At 38.0% G+C, this 26,197-nt stretch overlaps 1 protein-coding gene across 2 annotated transcripts in view; it reads right to left on the reverse strand.

Annotated features, from left to right (window-relative positions):
• The window catches only part of LOC105198996 (teneurin-m), a 535,513-nt gene extending 513,349 nt beyond the window's left edge, over positions 1-22,164 (reverse strand). For both annotated transcript variants that reach the window (XM_039445977.1, XM_039445978.1), the window contains exon 1: positions 21,212-22,164. The gene's annotated coding sequence lies outside the window, so the exon portion shown is untranslated. The remainder of the gene's footprint in view (positions 1-21,211) is intronic.
• Between the last annotated feature and the right edge of the window lie 4,033 nt (positions 22,165-26,197).

A 26,197-nucleotide genomic window follows, 5' to 3' on the forward strand; every position in this document is an offset into this window, starting at 1 on the left:
ATATTCCGTCTTCGTGTGTGTGTGTATGTTTGTGTGAGACTCAGCGGGACAGATGAGAAGCAGCGGAGCCCCGGGGAGGCATCGTGTGACGGCGGAGCAACCTCCAGGTGAGCGATTTTTCTATTTATCTATAATTACTTAAGTCATACATGCAATTAGTTGCCTATTCTCATTGCGGCCGCAATTCGCAAATCACACAGAAAAAAATTATCAAATCTATAATCATATTCTCATATACATAAACAAGAGTATAAAATCTTGAAAAATTTGGTAATTTTAAACAGACATTTGCTTAGACGAAAAAATTTGTTTTTTTACATAGAAAATGTTATTTGAGTGAGTTAAGCATTTTAAACAAGTTACGTATATATGTAAAATTATTAAATTCTTTCAAGATTTTGTACTCTTGCTTACATATGGAAATATGATTGTTGTTTTAATACTAATTTTTTCCTACATTTTGTTGTGTAATGTAATGGACATACAATATATTTTTTAAAGGGTTATACACTTTCTCAAAGTTGACAAATTACTAATTTTTAGGAATATTTTTGGAAAGAATAATAAATAAATTTAATATCTATAACAAGGACAGGTTTTATTGATTATTAATGTGTAAAAAAATAATTTTTTTAAATTATGTTGACTTATTATTTAAATTGAATTTTATTGGATTTGTTCTTGGACCCACCACTCCAATCTAAACGTTTTAGAATTCTGTAAAAACAAACAACAATTAAAAAAATAATTACGAGCCTTTAGAATGATTGTGTTATTAAAGTCTGACGCACTAAATTTCAAAATTTTCTAAAAATCGAAAGCATTTTAAAATAAAATTCGATTTTATCGATAAATCGACTTTTAAATATTCATAAAATTGTCACAAGAACAAAATTTAAAAAATGGCTCGACAAAGAAAATTGCATTTTAGGTTTCACACAAGTGAAAACTTGTTTTATCAAAAAAGAAAATTAAAAATTTTTAACGTTATCGTGCTAAGACTTAAAAACAACATAGTTACGAGAAAAATGTACTTAAAGTTTGACAAAGAAAATTCATGTAAATAATTGTGTTTTTGAACAATTTTTGCACATTTTTTCCATATTCTACACACTATCAAAAATGATTCAAGAAAAAACATTTACTTTTTTGAAAATTGTGGAAATATGTATCCCCTTAAGACAAGATGTGTACCAGAATTGAATGTTTACGTGTAAAATATAAATAATCTACATTACGTGCATGGAATGTAAATTATGTCAACTATGTTTTATGCGAGGGGAAATTCACAGCCGGCATTGGTGTACAAAATTTCGGCAGTGGACTGCCGAAAAAAGTAAGCAGTGACCTATAATATTGACGGCATTGTCGTCAGTGGTTGGGGAGTGGTGAGCTCACTTCAGAGTCGATCATGGGGTTGAGCACAAAAATTTTTGAATACTTCGGGAAAGCTTTAGAATTCTTGTGCAGGCATTGGCGTATGATAATGGGCACGCGGTAGTGTTCATAATTGCATGGCATTGCCTTAATTTTAATATAGGATTGACGGCATTGTAGGCATTGACTAACAATAAGCATTGTCGGCAGTGTACAAAAATGTCGGCAGTGTTTTACAGCAATGCCAAAAATCGGCATTGGTGTACAAAATTTTGGGTTGTGAATTCCCCCTCGGTTTTATGTACCATCTCTGCAAACAATAATCCAAAGATGATAGAAGATTCAGATTGTATTTTAAAAAGTAAAAACTACATTCCGTTTTTTTAAATATTATGAGTTTTTGTTTTTTTTTTTTTTTTTAATTATGTATGTTTTATCAATACTGAAGTCAAATATTAACAATCGATTAACAATCTTATAACTTAATTACTTTTTTCTGTGTTGTGTTATCTAATTTAACTTATAGTAAGTTACATAACTTGTATTATTGTTTACGTGAAAAAAACTACATGCAAACATAATGTAAATGATATATAAATAATCTCTGTAGACATAATCTTGAAATTTATAGTACGTACTCGGGTACGTACCTGATATACAGACTGAGAAAAAAATACTTAATTTATTTGTGAAATATAAATTTATTTCATTGAAATAAATATTTAAATATGACGAAATAAAATTTTATTTCTAACACATAAATCAATTAATAAGAAGAATGAAATGTGCTTTACAGAAATAAGATATATTTCACAGAAATATATGTTTTGTCATCACAATCAAATTTGTTTAAAACTAATAAATGTTACAAGTAACATTTGCTTCTAAATGTTCTGACTTTTTTTTCTCAGTACACTGAGAAAAAAACTACTTAAAAATTTATGTGTGGGATATAAATTTATTTCACTGAAATAAACATATGTTCTGCCATCACAATTTTCTTTTTATAACCAATATATATCGAAGAAAATTTCACAACTAATATTTGCTTCTGAATATTTTAACTTTTTTTTAATGTAATTTCGCTGAATTCACATACTGAAAATTGAATTCGACGAAATTGCAATGTTTCAATTTTTGTTTAAAAATGCTTTGAATATTTGATCTCTTTCAAACTTTGATCAATTTTTATAAATTTTATGTTTTATGAATGTTTAAATTTTAAAATATTGTTTAAAATATAATTAATTTATAATTTTATTAATATTATATTTTTGAGATATTTTAGGCGCTGCTACAATAAATATCTATTTATTTTACAGATCAACATTTATACTGCAACTCCGCTGCTGCGCTTCATGTTCGGTGAGTGTTAAATTACTTTTTATTTTAATTTGAAATTTTTCGTACATTAATATTTTAAATACAGAATATTAAAATCAGACTTAACATAGATGTTTGAATTATCAATGGAAGAGAAAGGAATATAAGGGGGGGAGGGCAAAAAAATGTTGAGTGTCATTGGTAAATATGACAGTGGGAAAAAAAACAGCCCCAGACAATGTACGAGATCTGTGGTTGAGCTACTCGCCGAATTTTAAGTACCCTCGTGCCGGACTTGTCGCGTCGAGCTTTAAATGCGGTTGAACATTCCATAAAACATGGCACTCGTCATGGTTAGAGCATGCTCTAAAATCTCTATGCAGTCGGAATATTCTACTGTCAGAGTCACAGGATTATTTATGCGAAACCTCTTCGCCCGATGGTCGTTTTCTCGCTATTTATTGGTGCTCGAGAATGTTGGTGCACCAAGTTCAGAATTGATTCCGACTGCATCGAATAGCTTCTTAACTCGGTATATAGTTAAGTAAAGAAAACGTTAGTAACGCGTAATAATCTCCTATTTGTTAAATAATGCATATTGAAATTTATAATAAGAACATAGTAAAAAGTTAATTGACACGAATTCGATTATCATTAACATGAGAAAGATAAATAGTCAGACAGCAAAAGTAGTCGAGTGAAATATTTTTTCATTTAAAAAAATTGTGCACGTGAAATCTACATAAAAGTCACAAGGCTGACTTTTTAAATCAGCGCAGCGTCAAAGTAGTTTCAAAGTAATTTTGAGCTTTTTATCACTGTTAGAGAATGCAAAATTGCTTTCAGTATATTACGAAAAGATTGCCGCGTGTCAGCTGCCTGCAGTTCATGCGATAAAAGTTTCGTTTCGAAATTCCCTCTGTGTGTTTTTGGGGAAGCTGGTATTGCGCGCATCAATATTTCAGATAGAGGTGCTACTCGTTGCGCTCGGAATTCTCACGTCCGACACGTCGGTGAAACGAAACCGGCGACGCTAATTAATTCAACCGCCAAATGAATTCAAATCGAAATGATGGGCACTCCTGTTTGCGCTGACGATCCGTCCGGTGACAAGAATGTTTTAATTACGCGCGCTGCACCACGGCTGGCACACAGGCCGAGTCCAGGTTAATGCGGTAATTCACATGCACTTTGACTGTATTCGGCAAACATCGAGCCAAACTCGACAAGCTGGCTTCGATGTCACAGACCACCCATCCTTCCGTACGTTGGCTTGTATATATCGCGCGTTTCCCCAACCTGAAATATTCGATACTCCGCTGCACGTTTACAAGCTCGATTTCGGCGGAAAAATACACTTTGCTCCGCGCGTTCTCAGAGGGCGAAATATTGATGAAATCTCAATGCCGTATTTCGACAATGAAAAATGATAAGCATACGGGGGAAAAATTTTTGCAATAGTTTCGGTTCGAAATCTTTAGATTAGGATTCATTCATCAATCATCGAATTTACGGCGAAACTTGGCCATCGCACGAAATTAATTATCGATGTGTCAGTCGAAAACTTGAATAGATTTTACGAGTTATTTTTGCATCATGTGATATTTATCAAATTAATCACGCGGTAGATTTTTTTATTTACCCTTTAAGATATCATTAATCCATATCCGATTGAGAAAAAAATTTGTTAAATAAATATTTAATCGAACGTTTTTAATTAAATAACGAATTGGTTTAGTTAATTCTTGATTAAAAATCAATGCTTGGTATGAATAAAATATCTTTTTTTGTGCAATTAAATAATTGTTGATTCAAGCGAATATTTGAATATATCATATTAAATTTAATTTTGGTTTTTTGGATTAAATTTGGTTTTGTAACAAATGTTTTTCTCCATGTATTCAGAAGTTTCTTGTAAAGATAATTAAATTATATTACGTTCTATTTTTTTCAAAATAAAGTACAAGCGTTTGTTTTAAAAACTTGAAAGTATGCTCAAGAATTTTCAGAGACTCTTTTCATCGCTTTAAATAATCAAAATTGAGAGATCTATGATGTGGTGCCAAGAAGATATCTTTTTTCACATGGTACTTTAAGAGTTGTTAAAAGATTTGTTTTACATATGATGAGACATTTTCCTCAAAACATAATATTCGATCAAATATCAGTGATACGACGATGAAATCATTTTTCTCGATAGATTCGGATGCAGCGATGCATTCTCTAGTAAAGTAACCGGTCGTCACATACTTTCAGTTTCCGCGTCTGCCGCGTCCAACAGCCCTGCTGCTCTTTTCGGTTTAGTCGTGTTTCATTACTCCTCATTAGTCTTCCCGCGGTACTTCGTTCTCTTTCGTGTTGCACGCGGTCGCGCGGAAAAGCTCGCCTTGGCTTTGCAAGGGCAAAACATGGCGGGCACTTCAGCGGCACTTTAGTGGTGCGACTGAAGGCCCGGTCTTTCACACTTCCGAAATCAGTCGGTAGACCAGGCGTCGGCAAATAAACGCCTGTGAGTGGCGGGGACAAATTATGTTTGTCCAGCATTTAACGTTTTGCTAACACACGCGCGGCGCCGAGTCAACCGGTACCGTTCGATTTTGTCGACGGGTGACATTGTGTAACGAGCCTTTGTCCGCTAAATGCACGTGATGATTGTCGCTTGACAGTTCATTATTTTGATATTGTGCAGTTTTTTGCTTGTCACGGAGAAAGAGAGAGAGTAACGGTTAACATATTTAGATAATATCGAAGGTTGTACCGATGCAAAATTGTAGACTGCAGGCAGCATAACGTAACAATGAAATATATTATTTTTTCATAAATACACATTCTTTCAAATTAAATTTTATCTCATTGCAGCTGATATTACGCTAAAAAAATATATTGAGTTTATCTTTCAACCGATTAATATTAATAATTAGTTTTGGCTTTCACGGAGAATATTATAATACTAAAGATAAGCATACCTATATTTAGATTTGAAACACAAATGTAACTATAGATTTGGATGTCGGGAAAAACAAAACGAAAAGGCGCGTGTAACAAGTCACCCTGGGGAAAAATATATGTTTGCTCCCATCGCAAACTGTTGCTGCCGCTTTTGCTTGTACAAATGCAAATGTCACGTTCAGACCACGGCTCATCTCAAACAGTATAACTGAGAGGACACTCCATTATGTTGGCAGGATTTTGCAAAGAGAATACAAAGCGTACCACTGCTTTTATTGCTTCAAGGAAAGCACTTGAAAGAGGGTTGTGGATAATCATTTCAATGCTTTTAAATGTATTCACATGCGTTTTGATATTCAAACTATTACAGAAATCTTATACGCTACTTTACTCGAAAATTAATTTTTGATATTTTTGATACTTGTTATATTATTGATAATTAAAAAAGATTGCTAGAAAATATTAACAATATTGTAATTCAATTGAGCATATTTGCACATAAATAAATCATCGTAATTACATGGAAATTTGTGAAATTAATCGAATGACTTTGATTCGATTTGTAAACTATTATAACTACTTTTGACCGAATGTATCTAAGCAAATGCATCAGCAGAAAATGCAATAGCACGTGACGTAAGAAGTATACAATGCGACATTGTCAGATGCAAGGAACTTCCGGTTGTCTTGTTTACTAAAGAATCTAACGCGTTTGTGCATATATCCTTGTCATATACTGGCTTAGAAGAACAAGAAAGCATATATAAATCTACGTTAACTTATTTAACATGTGTGAGAGAGTGTTTTGATATTTTGCATTATGACGTTTGTGTGTATGTAGATCAAATATATCGCTTCTTGATTTAAATATATATGTGTTGGACAATTTAGTTTACAGAACAGGAAATATTAGAAACATTTTATAGAGGAGAAAAAAACAAAAAGATATGTTTCAAACTAATACTATAATAAATTACAGTTTAATTTTGTATAAAAATAATTTAATATCTCTTCTAATACATTTTTAAAATTTTATTTGCAGTTTTTTACAGCCAAACAATATTTGATACATTTTTTATTTTATTGTGATGTTTATCTCTTTTTTTATTTTTATTGATATTTTTAATATGATTTATACGTACATAATTTACATGTATTTTATGATTTACGTTAGTATTTTGATTTATTTTATTGTTAAATATTAATTAAATAGTAATACATTGCAATATTAAATTTGATCATGATATTTGTTTTTATTTCTTTGTACATTTGTCAGTTTTAATATCGTTAACATTTCAGACAATATCAAACTCAGAGAATTATTGACAGCTTGATTCTTAAATTTCTAATTTAATTATCGATATATAATTATTGTTTTAAGAGCATATTGTAAAAAGTGTACGAAAGATACACCTAATTATAGATATACGTCAAGGAAAGCGTGCAGTTGATAAAAACGTTACTTTAACTTTTGATGCCGTCGCGGAGTCAGCGTGTTAAAGGTATTGTCATATAAACAGGCCACGCGTAAAAACCGCTTGTATTCAGCAGACTCAACATTTCCTCCCTTCTTTCTCTCCATCTTTTTCTCTCCACATCTCTGTCTATCGTTCGCTTAGCTTTTCTTCTTCTCCGTTATAGAGAGATCCGCGGTCTTTATAGACAGCTGCACTCACCTCGAGGCAGGGCAGGGGTTAAGTAAACACTCTTTACAATCTCACCCCCACAGCGCACTTCAGTCCCGTCCCTTTTTCTATGCCGGCACCATCTCTATCCGCGTCCCTCTCGATCCTTTAGCCGCTTCTCTTTCGTTCACTCTCGCGGTCGTTACGGAACGCTGAAAGTTGACGCGACCCTCTCATTAACCACCATATTGGCTTTCGTTGTCAACGCTTTCTTGCGCTTTCTCGCCCGCGTTCGTTCCTTCCGTCGCGGCCTTCGAACTTCAGCTTCGCGTTCGCTCGATAAATGGAAGAACCCGGGGCCCGGTAGCCGCACACACCGCGCTTGTTCTTCGCCGACGCGGTATCGTCGAAGTGCTTCTCAATGAGTTTCTCCCGAGTTCCCCCTGTATCGACGGGATTGATCGCACGTTTCCTTCTTGTTCGCGTAACTACAAGATGCATGCGGATCCGTCGGCGTGTGAGCACTTGAACTTGGTATCTCGTCTGCAAACCCTTTGCCGATCGTCGCCAAAGCGTAGCTGAAATCCAAACCCTCTAACAATGAACGAGCGTAAAGATCATAGATCACACGAGAGAATATTTTGAAAATTGTTGCTGGATCGTACCAAGAGTCATTACTAAAGATACTCGAATCGTCTTTTGACAATTCTTTTTTGTATATTTTAAATGAGTTTTATTAATATAATTGTATGAATAAAAAATATTAAATCTTAAGCGATATACTCGAGATAGTCTCGTTGAATTATAAAGTGTATTAAAATATTTGATATACGGTGATAAGAAGAATAATAGAAAGGAATTGAAGTAATATGGATTATCAAACGAGTCACTAATAAAATACGCGATATAAAGATTTGCAGAAATATGATGGAAAAATATACGAGTATATTGTAAAAGAAGATGTAAATTTGCATAAGCAATGAGCGTAAAAATAAAACGATTTATTACAGAAATAAATGTGTACAAATATACACATTTATGTTACAAATTCATATGCTATTAATTCAAAGATATTGATTTATTTTCTTGTTTTAATGAAAAGCCATTTGCAACATGATACTCACGCGATACTTAATTTTTCATAACATTTTGATGTTCGAAAATTAAGTAGCAATGCAAGATTCGATAACGTCAAAAGCTAGATTGAAGGTATCCGTAACACGATTTTTGCGAACGCGAGAATTTTGGAGTCGATCAACGGAATGGAAAGAAATTTCGTAGAAAAGGGGAGAATTTTCCCCGCCTATCGAATGGCTCGTAAAGTTTTAACACCCTTGAGCCATGTGAGTCTACGGGTGAAATAATATGACTGCGTTTCTCAAAAGTGGCTTTTCCGTCTCCAATCGCCTCTCGCCAGTTCGAATTCGCTCAATTTTAACGAACAACGGAGGAACTTTGAATCGTAAAACTTCTTCGCTGTATGAGATCGAGAAGAAATCCTATCCTGGTAAGACTGCAACGTTCCAATTTCGCGTATATCTATGAAATAAATTGATCGTGTCGATTAAATTGACACGATGCGAAAAAGTTTGACGTAAGAAATCACACGCGTGTCAAACGATCGAACGTGTAACTTTTTCTTTGCGTCTTACCGCTTGAAATACATTTTCCGTCCTTGCTTTATTTATATAGATATTTGCAGGACAAAGCGTTGCAGAGGAGAATCTGCAATATAAATACTGGCTGTGCTAGTTATCTTGATAGAGACGGTCGGACAATAAAACACCTCGATACGAGTTAAAAATAGACAGCGCGGTTTCTGCAGAACGAATGTCGGAATGCAAATCGAGCGGGCGAGGCTAGCTCACGGAGATTGACAAAGCGACGCAATCACGAGCCTCGGCGGGTAATTAGTTAGCAACGCGCAGCGAGGCTTGATCGCTTTCGATTTTTCTCGCGCGCGCCGCTCGTTAATTACTAACCACGATCGATACGCCACCGCGAGAGCGGTGAGATCACGGCAACGCGATACAACTAATTTTGCCGGTGCGCACCGCGCGCGGCTTATTTCCGCGGTGGTAATAAAAGGGCCGGTAATAAATTTAAAGGACTGCGTTAATCGTCCTAACCTCGCGTTTCGCAAAATTCGCGAATCGCGTCCCCGCCGTGCGTTACGTTTATCAATTTACTGGTAATTGCACCGCGGATACCTGAACTGTAGAAATTTTATGCCCTTCATTATTACACAGTGATATTATATTACATATATTAGGTAATCTAATGCAGATTACATTCGACGAAACCCACTATTATCACTGTTGCTAATTTAGTTTCAGCTAATTTGATTAGAACAATATAACTTTATTAATATAACTGTAATTTATCGTGCGTTGATGGGTAAATTGTGCTAAAGAATGAATTGGATTTTACATTAGAAACTCGTTCAGAAACTTCTTTGTAGCGACTTCAACTTACTCCGTTAATTCTTTTTGTCGCTACGAGAGAAATAGTTGCTCTTACGTCCAATTACCGTTTGCGAACGCGCTTTTAACTTTAATCCGACTCATCCTTCACTCTTATTCATTCGCCGTTACGATACTTTTTCATCGTAGATTGGGCTTCGCTCAGTCGCGGGAATATGGGCGATTGGGGAACATCGATAAAGTTTCACGGCGTCAATTTCAAGCTGCCGCATGAACTTTATTTTAGATAGTGAACAGATCGTCGGAACAGTTTACTGCAATATTTTCTATTGACGTATGCGCGGACGCGAACATTCGGAAGCGAGATCCTGCGAGACTTTTCCTTCAGAATTCTATCGCAATTTTCACAGTGCACAGTTACATGCAAACATGCGGGCACGTGGTAATATATATTCGCGATTTTCCGCGATAGAAATTTTACTCTCTCCTACAAAAATCCTCACCGGGCTTCGCTTCAATAGATAGCTCGCTAACCCGAGATTAAAAATACGAGTTTAATTAATGCATTCCACATCGCGCGGTTTGAGATAACGCCCGCTTCTCGATAGTTAACCATTCCAGCACACCAGAAATGTAAACGTCAGTTTTAATGCAATAACGAAAAACGTGTCGATAGTATTCCATCGAATGTAATTGCGATCACGGGTCAATTTATCTGTAAATACGATTCCCATGTCGGTCCATTCACGAAAATTGTATTATATAATTAAATATCATAAAGTAAATATTTTAAATATAATTTTTCTTTCACGCATGCACTTCCGTGAATAACGATTTGTCATTATCGATAAACGTATTAAACGTATACATATGTGTATATATATATATATATATATATATATATATATATATATATATATATATATATGCGTATAAGTTTATCTTATAATCTCGCACGCGCCGTTGTATCTTCATAATCGAATAGAATGCGCGCGTTTAAAATGATTCGTTCACGGTTGCTCTTCTCTTTCCTTTACGTCACTTTCATTGTCGTGAAACCAGTACGATTTTAATGAGCAACGAATGCTAACTAGTTTCCAACGTATCGACATGCGAGGATCGAACGACGCTCGGCAGTTTCGTCATTCAATTAAATTTCCATCTATCGTATTATTAATCTGCCAACTCACCTGCACGGTTTCTCGATCGAGCACGACGTCTTGTTCAAACAAGCCAATCAAATATCTTGCCTAGCTATCCCGTGGGACTCCACGACTCTTCGCTTCGATAAAACGTCATAAATCACACTGACGTGCATAAGATCAGGAGTATTTATTAATTTAACCGAGACGGCTCCGAAATCCATTATGGCTGGTTACGAGGCAGAATACGATTAGCCACAATACGCGTCCTTCAGCGGGGTGATGTCGGCCGTCATAAACTACTATCCACGCAGAAGATACTCGAACGAGAGTTTCGTTGTTGAAGACGCGGGCAAGTCATGGACCCCCGCGTGTGCTCGATATATGGATTACCAGCTGTGCTTGATGCACGATTAATAATCACCTGTCCCACTTTCCATCCCACAATACCAATCTTACCACTGAATACTACTGATAAATCTCTCTTATTTGTAAATGAAAGTTATAAAAGATGACGCACACTTTTACGGGGAAAAGTAGATAAACATTAATCTACCGTTAATACATCCACTTTTGCGAATGTATATTTATGAGATATTTTCCGAGAAATTGTGGGTGATCACTGATGCGTAGATGAAATTAATTAAGATCCAAGGATGGGGAGGGAGTTGATCAACCGCGGTGCGTGGGCTAGTCGGTGCTGAATGAGAAACGAGAGGGATGGAAAAAGGTAGGCGAGGGTGTGACAAAGGGGTAATGGAGAGGGAATATATTTTTTACCGTTCCTGCGCCAGTACCGATGCGGATTAACGGCGAAAGTGGATAAACCGAGCGTCAAGGGCTGCGTACCAACGCAGGGGGGTACGTACTGCCAATAAAACCAAGGGGCGGGAGGAGGGGCGAGGGTGTCAGTATATCACGTGGCTCTGGCTGGTCGTGTCCAACGATACAGTCCAATATATTATCCAGATAGCCATGCTAATTCAGCTATAGTCCCCACCGGTTTGCGCCTGACCGAGCGGCCTCCGTGTCACACGGTTGCTGTGCGTGTCGTCGTCTCTCTACATATATACATATACGAACGCGACGCATGCATGTATGCGTTTACGCGCGCGCACGCACACACACATACGTGCACTCACATGGCTGCGCCACGCATAGATACGTTTCGTCATCCCGACGGATCCAACGGTCTCTCCGCATAGTCGTCCTGCGTGGCAGGGATTTCAGGGAGCATTGCATCCTCGTTACACGGTATTATACGATCGGGCGCGACAGGAGAAGATTACGTTGCATCGCGCCGAGCCGTGTTTGACCGGAACGAAGATCCGCGCGCATTCTGGGCGGGAGGGAGGTCCATTAATAGGTTTATTCTTGAACGATTACCAATAGCGCGTTTGTTATCGGTTCCGATACCGGAGAATGCTGCGCGCTGATAACGTAATAAGCTGATCGTGTGACCGGTAGTCGCATGGCATATCGGAGAACATAACGAATTCATCTCAAAGTGATTTTAAGGATGTGTTGGCTGCACAATAGAGGTTAAATGTTATCGAAATTTAAAAACAGAAGTTTTCTCTAGATTTAATCTTCATTTTTTTTTAATCAACAACAATTTTATCGCAAATGTCCAAATTTTGGCCCTGCAACAAACTGCAAAGAAGAAAACAAGGAAGAATTTGATTTAAGGTCACTGCAGTCAATGAACAAATAAAGAATAACTTAATACAATTATATTTTAATAAAATTTTCATGAAAATTAGATTTTAACAATATCAATTAATTTTGCAATTTATTATTTTAAAGTTTTATTATCTTAATAGTTTTGTAAACGGTTTTTTATTAGCGACTGTTCACTATAATGGTTTTTGCAGCGAAAATTACTATATTTTACTGCAATTTAAATAACTTTTAAACGAGTAAGTGGATCTAAATAAATTTTTACACGAATATTTATTAGAGTTTTATTAGTATATGTAAAAATTTTGTTTTAATTGGCAATACTATCCCAAATTTACAAATAAATACTGCAAAATACGCAATTTTACATAAGAATCAAAAATAAACAAAAAATTAAATAACTTTTAAACCAATAAGTGAATTGTGCTCAAATTTTATACAGATACTCAAACGTAATACTCTAATTAAATTTCGCATGGCTTCAAAATTTCTTAATTAACATATCTATATGGTATATCTTTTTGTGTCATACGTTGATAGTATAAAAAAAATATTTTTCAATACTATATAAATATTTCTTTTATGAACTATTATTCGTACGGTTTTTTATAAAAAAATATTTTATTCGCTTTTAATTTTCAATTAGAATTATATTAACTGATAATTTTCGCATCGGCACACATGAATTATCGTTGCACTTACGCCGGGGCTGCACTGTTACGCCGCGTCGGAAAACTGTCGTTTCGTTCGCTTTGAACTCCTAATTGAAGGTGCTCGCACGTAACAAAGTCCGGAATACAATTTTGCCGATTTTGGTGTGTTGCGCACGAGAATGGACGTTATCCAATTTCGTTACTTCAACGTTCGTATCGCCTCGTATCGAGAGAGGGAACTCTTCTAGAAAATAATATTACGCTACGTTTCGTATAACCGCGAGAAATGTTTTGAAAATTTTCGACGGGAGCTATACTAAAACAGAGAGTACTCGAGGTGTGCGGTAATAATTTATAAATTATTGGCCTGCCGAATTCTCACTCGCAAAACATATAACGTGTCGAATTTTTCACAGTTAACGGGGCGCGAGAAAGAAATGACTTATTAAAAAGCGTTTCTCTTAAAAAACTTTGAATTATTAATTTGACGTTATATTAGGAGCGATAACTTTGGAAGCACCGATAGATTTATGAATTATTTTTTTCCTCTCTCACTTTCTTTCTCCCCTTGGCCTCCCTTTCTCTCGCATAATATTTCCTCAACCTCCGGCTTAAAGGAATTAGCGCTCGTAAAGCGACGAAACATCCTCGTGTTACACCTGTCGTCGTGCAGTAAACTGGTTCCGACGGAGATACAGGCGCGTTTGCAACGGTCTCAATTAGCCTGGCTTCGCAGTTCGTTAGACCCTTTAAAACCGGTTTGCAGCGCTAAATGTTTTCAGTGACGGGAGCGCGCGAATGCACACACGCACACGCACATACATGCACACGGGCGCGCATGTATACACACACACATACACACACCGACACGCTTGAAAATGCGTGTAGAAAGGATGAAAAGCAAGCGGAATGAAGGAAGTGAACCAAGGTCGTTTCCAAGTGAACGAAATTGCGTAACGCGAGACATCGAGGGGTGGTAACTAGTTTAACCTGTGAAATTTAGTACGGTTTACTCCGGCGGTGTGAAAACTTATATTCTCTTACCTGGCATTAAGATCGTGTTTTGTCGTATAAGCTCCGATAATAGAAGCGAGGCATACGAAAGACTTACGATACTTGTGCATACAGTGACATTATTTGCCACTCATTTAACTCTGCTCGCGTACTTGAATTTTGATTTATTTTATAATATAGTACACAGAAATTATACAGTGAGAAAAAGCAGGAAAAAATGTTCTTTTTAGTCATATAGATAGTACCGTGTATATACAGAGACAGAATGAATCCTTTACTGTATAAAAAAAAAATGTGTACGTGCTCATTATTTGTACAATAGAAAATAAAAGACATTTATCTTTGTAAAAAAAAAAAAAAAAAACTAATGGCCATCGCTGCACGGGTATAAAAAAAAAAAAAAAACGAAAAATTTTGGTACGGTAGAATCAGAGAATTGACACACCAAATGACCCATTAAACGGAGTGGAAATATCGTCTGTGGAAAGTTCGTCCGTTAGTGGCGGTCGAAGTAATTAAACTGAAAACGTGTCAAACGGACATTTGTAATGTCAGCATTAACGAACACGTTTTTCACCGCGAGCAATAAAACTTCATAACTATTTCATAAACACAGATAGCTGGATTGTGCGAGAGAGATATCGATATAATTTATTTTTCCCGCTTATTTCCCCGGGGACCTTCCTCCTCTTGCCCAGATATTGAGACTTCTCCGATAGTCGCTTTTTTCGTTGTTTTTTGCACGCGCGTACCCCTTTCCAACTGAAATAAATTTATTTTTAAAAGGGATTGCATACATGGTGAAAGCTCGTGTATCTGCAACTCGACTTCGATTTATGGATAAGTGATTTGTGTATGAAATGTATATACATTTGCGAACACTTGTCAGCTCTCGCATTCATCATTCTTTTTTTTTATGTCACATTTTGTAAATGCAAAAAATGTGTTAAATCAAGACAGTGCCAAAAGTGTTTTGTGATGCACACAAATTTGGTATTCGCATTTAATGGTAGATGCATAATTAATTGAATGCTGATAAAAGCACGTAACGCATAATTCACGGAACCGTCGAAACACCAAAAATTCCACGCGAAAGCGCTTCTTCGGCGCGTCTACTCCCTCCCCCCATTCAAGTCGACGATATTACGCTCCCCCAGCACGCAGAATTCTTAATTAAGCACGCTACGATTTGCGAGGGCCTTTGATTTCAACGATCGGCCCTCCCTCGGCAATAAAGCCGCGACTTAGCTCGAAGTTGAGAGAACGCAGGGAGATCCCATCTCTATCTTTCTCACTTTCTCTTCTCTCGCTCTTGCTCTCTCTCTCTCTTTCTCTCCCCCTCTCTCGGTGCGCGAGCATTTTCGCGCAAAAGTTAAATCCGCGCGCGCCGCGTACTCGAGGGCTACCTCGAGCGTACATTATTTCATTAACCGTGCTTTCCTCATCGACCTGCGCCGTCCTCTACCTCCAACCTCATCGTTACCACCACTTTCGCAGGCGGCGCGGACGCCCTGTTCCCAGCACCGAGAGAACGGAGCCACGGACATGGCCGACGTCGGTGGGTAATAGCGTCGCAAGAATGAAACCAAGGAGGGCGGCGAGGATAAGGCAGGGCGACCGCTTCGCGCGCTGCCCCATTCTAACCGGCTCTCTCTTCATCCCTTCATCCCTTCCTCCCTCCCCCCTCTCTCTCTCTCTCTCTCTTTCATATTAATTAATTTGCTCGAGAGTTTTAACGACTTATTGCACTTCAATTAACTCATTTTAAATTGCATAATCCCCACACCTCGGGGGCTGGAAACCGGTACCCGCGATAAACTGCGGCGTACTCTTGCTTCTACGCCACGAGAGACCGAGTCCGAGCATGTTATGCACGTATAAAGGCAGGACATGGTCCTACGTAATTTTGTGTATTCCCCCTACGGCCTACTGATTTCAACCAAAATAACTAATGACTTATTCCATTAACTCGTACAATTTAAATTTTAACTTGTACAGCAGTTCAATTTATTCTTTCTCGAGCTATGAGTCAGCTAAGACATATTCAGTTGGCTAGTAGAAAGTAAAAAATTTAAATAAATCATAAAATATTAAAATAAATCAAACTTTTTAAATTACGCGGCGTGTTTCTCGAATGCGATATAAATATGTTGTCTCCTAAGATTCTTTTGTAATTATTAATACTGCTATCGATTATTTAATGATACATCTCGCGAAAGAAATAGCGCTCTTGATTATTACTTCCAGATATACGAGGCAATTACAATACAAATCAATAACATAAAGTTTACGCGAGGAGCAGAGAACAGAGTGTTATTTAGAAGACCACGCGCACAATCCCCGGAAACGTTTCAAAAAGTTCGGGATCGAGACGGGCGGGGGCTCGCATAGAAAGTCAGAGCTCGCTGCCGCGGGGGTGGCAGACCGCGACCGATCTGAAAGGAACGAGCCGAAGTTTGCGGAGGGGCCCCGGGATCGCCTGGAACTCATTCGTAAGCGAAGACCGATCCTGCCCGTAATTACAATTCGAACAAAGTTATGCCGGTTCGGAGCGGCGGAGGATGTGTCAAGTATTTAATCAGCGCCGGGCCGAGTCTCTGCGTGAGACAATGGATGGCGGCCAACTCTCTTATACGAAGCTTGTCCTCACCCCGTCGCGACATCCCTTGCCCTAGCATTCGTCTATTTCCAGTACGACTGCGGCTGCAATTATGTCGACCTCATTTCAGAGCAGCTTTACTCCTCTTTACGCGCATTGTACTGTTCATCTATATCTTCCTCCTTCATCGAATCTCGCATGCTCTTCGTGTCCATTTCGTGCTTTTCCCTTTTTTTTTTGCGCACAGTTTCGTGTCTTTCAGTCTCTTTCTCATACTCAACGTTCGGCCAGCTTTACGTTTTTTTTTATATCACTTTACATTCAATTATAGATATATATATACGTGAGAAAGAGTTTGTGTAAACTTAAAAATTCCGTGCGTTTTGAAGATTATAATCTGTTTATCTAAAACAATTTATAGCGATACACGAACAATTTACGTCTACTTAGGTGGCGTTTTTACGACGGAATTCCGAAAATAAAAGTAGCTCAGTGGTATTTCGTTTGTAATCTTTGGTATCTGATCGCGTGGGAGGCATGCTACCCCTGCAAGCTAGTACATCTACCCCTTGGTATTCGCCATCTCGATATACGCGGCAGCGACGTCTGTTCCTCGAATCACGCGCGGTCCGTACAAATTCCCGAGTTACACGCAAGCTGCACGTCAGTGGCTTTCGCAAAGAAATCCGTTAACTGGCTAAATAATTACATCGTTTTCTCGGCATAAAGGCCAACCTTTTCAAAGTCGGCCATTATCTTACACTTTGTCTCTTATCATTTTTTATTTTGCAGTTTTAAATCGACCTTAATAAATGCAATTGGTTACAAACTTTGGTTGGTACATCGAGAAAAAAAAAGTTAAATTTATTAATGGCTATATTTTTCAACTTGATTAAATTTCTTCGCTTCAAATATTTAACTCGGATACATAAAATACGTTAACTTTAATTTAAGCATCTATATATTTAATTTAAAAATGCAGAAATACATAAATTTGAAGAAATTTAATCAAATCGAAAAATTTAGTCAAGTCAACAACATTCTTTTCTCAGCGTATTTTAAATAATTTTATATTCGGGATTTACTTCTTGTCAAAATTGATTTATGGACATATATTGCAAACAATTATACTAAAATTATGCAAATAATTATGCTAGAATTTTTATAGTAGAAAAAAAATTAGATAAAATTTTGATTAGAAAAACGTTAACGTGATAATTATTGGGTCTTTAGGTTATTAGAAGTTTTTAATATGCTTGAATTGTTAGCAAAAAGTATCATATATATTTTATAATATTTGACGTACTCTCGTTGAAGCGTTACAAACAAATCCGCTGGAAACAAGCACATTAATAATATTACAAAATATATTAATGCATGCCTGTACGCGTGAAACGTTTTACAACTAAACGTATTCCTGATGAGAATGACGTGCATGGAATATAGAGCATAACGGCATTGGTTTCCCCTGTGTATTGCTCGCGTGCGGTTACACAAATATGGACGAACGCACTCCAAATTAAGGTTTAGAGTTTGTACAAATCAGTATCGAAGTTATGGACGTGCCGAGCTGGTAAATCTAAATCCCTCGCGATTGTCTGTCAATTATTTATGATTGGCGGCAATTTGTCCAATCGAGAATAAGCCCTTTCCTACTGGATGGGGGTTTACCGACTGCCATTCAATGTTTTGGACTGTATTATCCGTTTCTCTCTCTACCGTGTTTTTCTCGTCTGCGTAGTCGCGCAGACACGTGTTTATAAAAAATCCAAAGGAAAACAATTTAACTTATATTTCTCAAAACATCTATATTGCACCGAGCAGAAATGTTATCACGAACAAACTACGCGTTGGTGTGAAGCATAGTTTTGATAACAAACGTTACGTTATACTGAAAATTCAATCGGGGTCACGGAATTTCCATTTAAATTGTATTTTTGCACGGGATATAAATGTGCACTGCCAACCCAATTAATTAATTCTGACAATCAGTCCGATCCTCTTCATTGCGAAACAACATATCAGGTTCGGCGCCATTTCAATAGACATTACGTTATTGCGAAAGATACAAAGGCAACAACCCACCAAGAATGATATTGACGCTATTTCCGGCCAACCAATTTAGAAACTTGAAACAAAACCGCTAAGCTTCTGGTGCTTAAACTCTGAAAAAGAACCAGACTTTCCAGCTTCATTCCACCCAACGATAAGCAGCCGCATAAAAAGTCTACTCGCGTGACACACACAGCACTTTTTATTCCTAGGTTTGAACTTTTTTAAAGCAACGCAACTCCGATACTACATTTTCATTTATTCATTCTTTCATATATTTCAATAAGTTGATAATTAATGAAATGGCAGCTGAGTTAACAAAACGTTTCCGATATCTCGTCGGTGAAATCGCAAGTTCATACACCGCTGTTGATTGAAATAACGCGCGGCAATCTCTCGTATATCGAGTCTTGAATGAAAGCGTCGCAACACGACGTTAATTAAGCGCAACGAGAAAATTAATGACGACTAACTTTCGGCGCGCTGAATTACGCGCGCCCTCCCGACTTTGCCCGCGACATGTAATCATCGTGACGATCGAGCCGCGTTTTTTTTTGTATCCGTCGAAATTTATTTGCATGATGTTTCCCTAACAAGCCGTTGCGTGACGTACGGTTTTACAAGGTTCAATGGAAGGCCGGTCGAGTTTTTTGTTCCTGCGTAACGTTCATTTATGTGCGCCTCTCTTTTTCTGGTTACTTACTTAACTAAGTTTATGCAAAAAACTAACGTCGCGTGCGGCTGCGGCGAGTTTTCTGGCGCAAACACACATATACGTCTGTGTGACGCTGAGAAAAAGTTTGCGCACCGTAAGTAAATTAATTGCTCGTGCCGCAAAAGATCTAATTAATTTTGTTGCAAATTATTTTGGTTTCTTCATTTATATCAAACTGCGGTAATACGATTAGTCATGTCTCTAAGAGGTGAAATTTTGCAGAATGTAAATTTCGTTAAAAATAAAAAAATTTTTAATGTATTAATAAAAAAGGTTCGTATACGCAACACGAAGAAATTAATATGCACACGTATCTTTTTTTTTTTAAATATGTATCATTTATTTTTTACGTAACAAGATTATGTCATTAAAATAGTATAAATTATAATCAATTTACAAATTACTTAACGTAATATCGGTCTTTAAGCTACATTAATTCTTAATATGATTGTGATAAATGTGATGTTACATTTCTCATAAAATATTTACGCGTTGGTAAAAAGTTGTACGAGCTGTGTACGAGCCGTGCACGAGAGTTATAAAAGCACATAAACTTTGGCAATTGATGACTTTATCACCGCATGCATAAATCAATCGAGTAGTTCATGGTTGAATAATCAACATCTAAATTCATGATTCGGCAAGATAACTTATTTCAGTGAACATGCTCTCTGAATCTTTGATCCTTGACTTATAATATCGTGTATATTAATTGAACGAGATTGCAGCTGCTCCGTCCTGTCAATCAACAAATTTTCTTTTTATTTATTTTTTTCCCCGATTATCTGGCCGCGACACTTTGCCACGCTCTTCCATCCTTCTGCCATTCTTCTGCTTTGTCAACTATTTTCTTTATCTTTTTCTCGTTTATGGACCACCCACGACTTTGGCCAGCCCTTCCACTCACGTCAGCTTAACGTCACTCGTGCTCGTACGGCAGGTCCTTTTTGTCACACTCCGCTCTTCTTGCGTCTCTCCTCATTTCTCTTTGCTTTTCTTTATTTTACTGTGTACTATTTTAAAGCGCGCGTTCGAACTAACAGCTCTTCAGAGCGTTAAATATTCGCTAAACATCTGCCGTACGTTTAAACCCGCTATTATCAGCTGTCATCTAACTAGCTACTTTCGCAAGTGTGACCGATTGCTTGTCAAATTGGATAATCAAGTTAAATCATCATTTTTCGTAAAACAGATATAAAGATCTCTGTTATACACGTATCCACATTATTATTTTATTGGAAAAAAAAGTGAAAGCCAATTTATGAGAAGAGTTATCCAAAACGTGAATTGTGCTTTTGATTTTACGATTGTTCAGACGAATGCATTTTGGTGCAGCATTAGCCGCATAAATTAATATTGTAAACATTGGAAGCTTCCATTCTCTCGGCGTTAGTATAAAAATACGAGATATTCGACGAAAAGTCATTTGTAATCCAATATCAGAAATAGATTGTCCGACACAATACCAGTCACACTTGTTGCTCATTTGAAGATGATCATAAACAATAGAGTTGCGTTACTTCATCGAGATTTTTCTCGTTTCTCTAATCAAACGTCAAATAATCGTTTTATTTGAAATTTGCTCTATAAAATATTTCTTACGTAACATAGTTATACTCAAACTACAGAGTTAGATAGACATCGCAGATAAAAACTCACCAGTCTCACGTTGACGCAGCAATTTCCACTTCGGAAGTCTAACCAAAGTCTGTCTCCCACAGCTTTTTTCGTCCGTACTCTTCGGTCTCTATAACTCTCTCGTCATGTCACGTTCTAACTGTCTTCCCGCGGTCCCCGGAGTCTACTTTACACAGATTGCACTGCACGTCACAGCCGTCCTCTCTCTTCGTCTTCTCCGTCCCGTACAAACTCTTTAACAGTCGGAAAATATATCAAAGGGTCCGCACAGTGGAGTGAAGTCAACGAGATATTAATGCTTTTCTTTCCGTTTTGCACAATTAGTGTCCGTAATTTTGAAGTTGAGAGGCAGACGTTCGAGAAGCGCTTGGAGAACCCTCCGGGAAGACTATATAGGAGACTTTCGCTCTAACCTCGTAATCGAACACGCCGTTGTCACGTGCCAAGAGGAAGAGGAAACTGTCTGTCATAAGAGGTTTCAACTGCTTCTTCAAAGAGATTTTCAATTTCTAAGTATAAACGTGTAGGAGACTCTCTCAGGAAGAGCGCGTCAAAAAACGAGATGTGCCTCGTGAATCCGCTCGTCTGAAAAATAACGTCGAAGACTATTGGCGGTTACGACAGTTCAGACAATTTTCTCGAGACAAGTGATTCATCTAAACGCCCTGAAACGAGATTCCTCGAGCGTTTCTCGGGTTATAAGCCGCGGCACGTTCGCGAGATCGACGGACGCGTGTCGCGCGCGGCCTCCGATTTTTCGTCCGCGCTGTCGTCCGGTCACGTGGCGGCGAGCGCCACATTCATTGATCGCGGACGACCTTGGTGGTGGGTGTCGCGATGTGAGTTCTCGACGACGAGGTCAATGCATGCATGGGCCACCGCTGCGTGCCAGCCTGGACGAGTCCGCTGGAGGATATTCGCGCCGAAAAATCGACACACGAGGAAGAAGTAGGCTACTGCGAGGACGAGAAGTGATTCGTCCCGCGTGCGGATCGTAAGGTCGTTGCATTCGCGTGTGGTGCGGTCTGCCTGGTCGGCGGCACGGGTCGAGCCGAGACCACCCACGTCTCTTTGGTGCCAACACTCGTGTTTATGCTCGGGTACGAGTACGTTCTCCAGAGCTCACGAGGAGGAATACGTCCGTTCGCGAACTGTTCGCCAAACGTACTGAGGAACCCGGCGGCTGGTTCGTCGGTGACGTTGTGCCTCCGCGGGTTCGATTCCCGGATGGGCATGCGCCACGTTCTGCGCTTTCGGGGGGAGGTTGCCGTCGCTGCTGCTGCTGCTGCTGCTGCTGCTGCTGCTGCCGGTGGTGCTAGTGGTGTTACTGCTGCTCCTGCTGTTCGTGGAGGTGCATCCACCACTGAGAGATAGTTGCTATCGGTGGGGTTGCTGAGGGCTATCTTCTTTTCGTTCTCTATCTCGCTCTCATGCCGCTCTCCTACACTCTCGCTTATCTCACGCTGTTTTTGCCCTCGTCGTGTCGGTTAAACCTCACTCTTCCTCGACATCTTCGTCAATTTAATTTGGCCATCGTAGTAATTATCTGTGTTCGAATACATGCTGAGTTAATTATACTCTAATTATATTCTAATTATATTCTAAAGATGAACAATTTTTTTAAAATATATATAATGATCAAATTTTATATACTATCTTTTGCTAATTTTGAATTTTATTAACTGTAGCATTATAATAAGAGAACTGGATTGTTTATCATGCTTGTCTTACTTTGATAATTGTTCATTAATTTTTATGTTTCCATTAATGGCTGAATGCATTCACAACTTACATTTCACATAAATGTTTAGCTTTTGTTCCTTGTATAATTATGTTTTGCAAGAGAATTTTTTTGTATGAGGTACTAATTTATTTATAACAATAAAAAAAACCCTCGCGATATCGACGTGACATGCATATCTGACTATTCGTGATGAGACGAACAATTTAAAGAATTCACGCGTCTTTTTGAAGCAGATGTTATAAATTTGATAATCTATTTGGCCGTTTCCATGAAATGTCTATTTGTTGCGAGGTAACAGTTCGTGAAGCGAAATGGAGGGTAATTACGACTGGCGCACTTGTTGCTCTTGCTGTTGTTGCCTTTCTGCTACTGTTGCTGACGAGCACATCATACGTTCAAGTATTACGCACTTTTATTATTTTAAAGAATTTTTAGAAAAATTTTATTATTATATCATATATAACGTATGCTTATCATTTAAATGCTACACGTCACAATATAAATAATGCACATGTTAATAAAAAAAATCTATTGCTTTTTTTTTTTAAATAAAAATTGATTAACGAAATTTTATTTTGTAAGAGGAGACGAAGTTTCCAATAATTTAATTATCTATAAACTTGTCGATGGCCGTATTGCTAGTAAAACCTTTCTTCGATGTGTGTCTGGTGGTTCGCGAAAATATGCACCGTGTTATTTATTTAAATATTGTTTATGTTTAAATAAATCGTCTCTAGCAGAGCACGCAGCACACATGTAGAGTACGCGTTTATATTACGTTTCTGTGCTTGTTGGCATCGCGTAATTAACGTTACACGTTCTGTAATGCATGTTTCATTATGCGGGCGTTGTATCGCTGTATCGTAATTAGTAAGCTTAAAGGCAGATATTATTCACGACACGTGATAGTTATACGCGCGATAGGATATAGGCTTCAAAGGATAAAGCAGAGCGCACATAGCATGCGTGAAGAAAGTCGCGCGCGTATTCACTTCAATAGACATCCCTTGTTCCTTTTACATTAGCGTATCACGCCTTATTCAATTTGTCTCCCTTTTTATTCTTTGCGTTTTTCTGGTTTTACTTACGTACCTTTCTATTTTACGATCGATGACAAAGAAAACACCGCGGGTCCCTAATTATAATCACAAGACTGTCCAACAAATATAAATGATAAAATTCTTAACCACTTCTATTGAAACGAGTATTTATAACTAAAAGTTATCTGCACGATTGAAACGTCTGAAAAGAAAACGACTGATTTTTACTAGTTTTTACGTCAAAGGACAATTTTCAAGAATTATAAATTGATGAAAAATGTCTCAATAATGAGGCTCATTGTCAGTAATAGTATATTTTATTGCAACAAATACATTGATTATTATTTAATTCTTTTTGGCCATTTTTATGAGAAAATTAATTTTTCTATTGTATATACAATATATTATAAAATTTTATCATCTTTTTTGTCAGATATATTTGATCAGATATCAACATTAATTGCATATCAAAATTATATTTTTCTCAAGTCCATGTCGCACACATAAATAATTCTATCGCATCATTATGAGTTTTTAAAGTAACTTTTTAAACATTAATTACATTGGAAAAAGCTTCAATTATTCTACCGATTTTTATGTACAATAATTTAATAGCTTTCATAAGTATACATGAATACATATTAATACGCATTGTTCTTGCTACATTTTCACGTCGCAATTAATTAACCTGGTCATTTGATTTCGGTAACGGCGTTATACAGCATGCAACGGAAGATTTTATACGGCTTGTAACTTTCTAATGTCCCCCGCTGAAATCTCAATTACCGAGCATAACTTGAGAAGTAGCGTCAGCTTCCACGGTGGCAATCGCGCCAACTTCCGCCATACGTAGAGGTACATACGTCGGCGTTTCCATTGGTCGATCGGGCATGAATTTAGACGGTGTGCCCTGGATAACCCCGGAGATTGAGACAATATACGTCGGCTGTGCCGCTGCGGTTTGCCGTTGCAGGAGGTATGGCGCGCAGCCCGGCGACGGCTCGGTTTGCCGGCACGGCCGAGAGAACGAGAAACCCAGTTAACTCGGCAGGTTGATTACGGTGCGGCAGGTGTCACGCGCTCAACTCTACCAAGTTTCGTCTAATCGCGCGAAATATCTTGCGAATTACGAGCACGGGGGGGTTTCCGCGCGCCGCGACACGCTGCACGTAATCGTCCGTTCGCTCGTTCGCTCATCCGCCGATGCCGCAGTTAATTGCACTTGCGACAGGCGTGCACTTTCTCTATCCCCGTAACGTCAACACGGGGTCGAAAGGGTTCGCCGCAAGTGCACTTCGCACGCGCCGCAGAGCGCGCTGGCCCTTTTTGCCGATTGCACCGCGTTTCTCTTTGGTAGATCCGAACAACGCAGCACAATAACGCAGCCCCGACAAAGCACAAGCGCGAAAATTTATATACGAGATCGATATGTATCGATGTGTATGTAAATAACGTTAGCGGTAGTAAATTAAATCTCTTTTCTTTTGGATTGGCGTTGTTGCGCGATAAAAATTAATTAAAATTGGAAATGGTAGATTACAGGAGAGTTCGCGCATCGAACACAGATATATAATGCCACCCGCGGTTTTTCGGGTTATTAGGTCAACTCATTATCTCTCTCAAGCCAAGGATTGAGCCGTAATAAAATGCCTCCGTGTTCCGCAAAATCGACCCCCGGGGGGAATTAATCTATTCCGGTGCGATCATTCAATCTTCTCGGATTGCAGTTTTTTACATACTCCCTCCCTCTCTCTCTCTCTCTCTCTCTCTCTCTTTCTCTCTCTTTCTCTCTCTATGCGGCACAGTCGCACACGAATATGCTCGGGATAAAACGAATCTGGTGAGTTCGACATTTGATTTCATCGAATGACCTACGCCGCGAATGGCTTTTCATGAAATCTACGTTCCCACATAGCGATCAATTGATTCAAAAATAGGGTAGGTCGTCAATTCGTCGCGGCTTTCCAAATCGAAGTGCGCAACGATCAGCGGTCGATTGTAATCGCGATGAATTGCCGAGGAGTTACGATGCTACGTACTCCGTTACATTCGTAACTAGTGAGTCTTGTATTTAGAAGCAGATTTTTTTCGTAGCAGAAAAAATGGACGTCGTTTGATATTGAAGAGTTTGTTATTGAAAGATTCGATTATCTCCTTAATGTGATAATATTACAATTTAAAGAAAACGTTATTTGAAATACAATTTAAAAATCTATAAAAAAA

Source organism: Solenopsis invicta, chromosome 2 (assembly GCF_016802725.1).
Source record: "Solenopsis invicta isolate M01_SB chromosome 2, UNIL_Sinv_3.0, whole genome shotgun sequence".
Taxonomy (NCBI): Eukaryota; Metazoa; Arthropoda; class Insecta; order Hymenoptera; family Formicidae; genus Solenopsis; species Solenopsis invicta.